This window comes from Lactuca saligna, chromosome 6 (assembly GCF_052625555.1).
Source record: "Lactuca saligna cultivar CGN05327 chromosome 6, ASM5262555v1, whole genome shotgun sequence".
Taxonomy (NCBI): Eukaryota; Viridiplantae; Streptophyta; class Magnoliopsida; order Asterales; family Asteraceae; genus Lactuca; species Lactuca saligna.
The window spans coordinates 117251785-117255098 of NC_136422.1; positions in this window are offsets into that span (position 1 = coordinate 117251785).

Here is a 3314-nt window from a genome sequence, read left to right on the forward strand (position 1 = left end):
CCAGCGAAGAAGAAGAAAGCACAGCCAAAGAGAAAACTTATTCTCTCTTCTTCATCCAACGATTTAGAAGATAACCACTTTGACTCAGACGAGTCGGCTAGAGGCGAAACTCCTCCTCACTCGCCTGCTCATGAGGTACCTGTTTCATCAAAACCTCCTTCCCCTTCTCCTATCTCCACCTCCTCCATTCCCACCATAACCTCTTCCATTCCCACCATAACCTCTTCCATTCCCACCATAACCTCCTCCATTTCCATTCCCTCCATATCTAACCCTATTTCCATTCCCCCCATAACTACCTCTACTACCATTTCACCAACAACTACTTCCATACCACCACCAATCTTCACAGAAGCTACCAAAACCACCACCAGTGAGGTTCCAACCAACGTATCTAATACGGGGGTTCGAACTTCACAACCCGAACCCACTTCCGTTCCCGAACCCACTTCCACTACCGAACCATCCGCCGCACCCTTATCTCCCACTCCATCTGCTGAAACCGAAACCTTTTTGGGAGGGGAGGATATGGTTTTTGATTCCATCTACTACAGCCCCTACCAACTCCAAAGTGATTATGATGATGCTCCAGTTACCAAAAAGCACATCAAGGAACTCCACGAGAAGATTGATAATCTTGTGGCTTCTTCCTCTTCCTCAAAATCTCACTTTTCGGAGGCTTCCATTCAGGGGATGGTGGAATCTCTCTTCAAAGCACACGAAGCCTCCATTAGCTCAGCTGCTGCTGCTATTGACAAATCCACAAAGGCTAGTGCTGCTGCGACCGAAAAAGTCGAAAAACTATTTCAAGATGCCCAGATTTGGCTGGAGTCTTTGCAGGCGGCATCAGAAACAAATACCAAGAAGATTCGCACCGTTGTGGAGAAGTTGGTCCATTCTTTCGAAACCGAAAAAGACCAATTTGCCAGCTTCCGTCAGAACCTCAAAGAAGACAATCAATCTTTTCAATCTTCGGTTGCGGATCGTCTTCTTACCTTTCAAGCCACTCATGCCGCCGAGTCTACTACCAAGAACGAGCTTGCTCGTAAATCTTCCGAGCTTACTCTTGCAACTCATCAGCTCTCCCAAGCCGAGAAGGAGATCGATTCTCTTCTGTCTGAGAAAGTTGTGGTCAGGAGTTGTGTTTCAGATGTCCATGGAGCTCTGTCTAACATTATCGAAGCCCATGATCCGATTCTTAACTATTCGGTGAGGCGCACTCTTGCATAGAAGCTCGCTCCTGCTCTTGCCCTGCTTAGCCGCATTGAAGGAAGGGGGAGAAGGGAAGCCCACAGCTCAATCAAAACCCCCTCCGTTTTCCAAAGCTCAATCATATCCAGTTTCATCACTTGTCCCTCCGAAAGCACCCAAATTTGTTCCTGCATCAGGTTTGAGTGCTCAAAGCAAAGACAAACAAATCATCGATGACAGTGATGAAAGTGATGATCAAGAACCGATTGTCAGCTTACTGAGGAAACAGGCTAGAGAGAAGGAGCTGGATGAAAATGCTCCCATTGCTAGAGAGGCTGAAGCCAAGGAAAGGAAGATAAAGGAGGCTCATGATCTCCTTGAAAGCAGAAAAACTCTATTTCCTCCTTGGACTCTCGAAGTGCTTGTCAAAGAAGCCGAAGGTTGATAGGGAGCTTCCATGCATTCGCCCACATAGCTGAAGTTCCTCATCCTCACCCGAAGGTTGATAGGGAGCTTGTAGACTATTATCTGAGGACCGCTCAACCTCAGTATCAGTCGTGGAGCGCATAGAAGATCATCAACGTTCGGGTTCTCAAACCTGTTCGGGAGGGCAACTTCATCAATTTCAGATTCAAGGTCTCAAGGGGATCTGACAAAACTGAGCATTCCATCTCTCTAGCTGATCTTCCCAACTTAAACCCTCATGATTGGATAGTCTTGCACAACATTCTTCTTGTTAATGAAGTGGAATATGGTCCGATCATAGACCATTTCAAGAGAATGTTGGTTTGTTATATTTTGGAGGTTGCTAAGCTGGATCAAGAGGTTGCTAATGTTCTCAGGAAGAAGCCCATCATCACTCCAGTTGGTTCTGCAAGCGATATAAACATAATGAAGATGGGAAAGATTGATCCGAAACAAAACTCAGTCATGTTCACCAGGGCAGAAGGTCAGAAATGCTTATTTGCTTTGGCTGACAAACATCTTTACACCACTTCCTGCTTGGAGCATGTTCTGGGTATCATCAATCGATGCAAACAGAACTCGTAGAGTGATAAAAAGTACTTCAACGATATGATCAATTGGTACATTCACTTCCGACAAACACTTCTTGCTATCATTCCCTGCCTATTCAAGACTGTGAAGAAAGCCAGTGCCGTAGGAGTAAGCAAGCTGGAGTGAGGTCTCGCCCCAACTGACGCAAAGGGGGAGATTGTTGGGTATTTGATGTTGCGTCTTAGGCTCGTCTCTTAGCCCATTTTGTATACGGTATGGGCCTGTCCATCCGTAACTTGTTTTGTTAGGGTTTGTGTATTAATATATGCTTGCATGCATGTTTTTCAGTACATATAGATCGTTTTTTACGTGTAATTAAGAAGATCTCTTTTGTAACCCTAAAATCCTCTACAACGGAAGTTCTTAATCGGGATCTGCTGAGGATTGAACGTTCTAATCATTCGACTCATTCAAATCCATTCTTGAGTATTGTTTCATTGTTTTATTTTCATAATCTACCTGTTGCAAAGATCTAATCGATCAAAGAGTTTTTATATCTCATCAACTATAGAAGCCCCAACATAAGATGAACACCACATGGTTCATCATTTATTTTATTTTTTTTGTCAAAAATTAAAGCATTTTGGAAGCCCCAAATAGACTAAAACTTAATAATGACAATTATTGTAATATCACACCAATTGTCATTATTACGTTTTAGTCTATTTGGGGCTTCCAAAATGCATTAGTTTTTGGTAAGACAAAAGCCAATAGATGATGAACTTTTTGATAAAGATCGGAACACAATCTTATTGATGGATCTAAGATCTCCTTCTCCTTTTTCTCCTCAATCTTCTTCCAAAAAATGCACTACAATATGCAATATTGCCCCTCTTTCTCTCCTACAAGCATATAGCTCAATTAGGGTTTCTCTCAGAGTGTTAAGATGATAAGGGAGGCAGAAATGAAGGCTTAAGGTCCTTCAAATAAAACACCAACCCTGAAAATTAGGGTTTTCACACTCTACTCCTACTCGTCGAGTTGGGGTCCTCCAACTCGTCGAGTAGACTTTAGAAATTACGCGACCATTAACACTCTCTACTCGGCGAGTTAGGGCCTCCAACTCA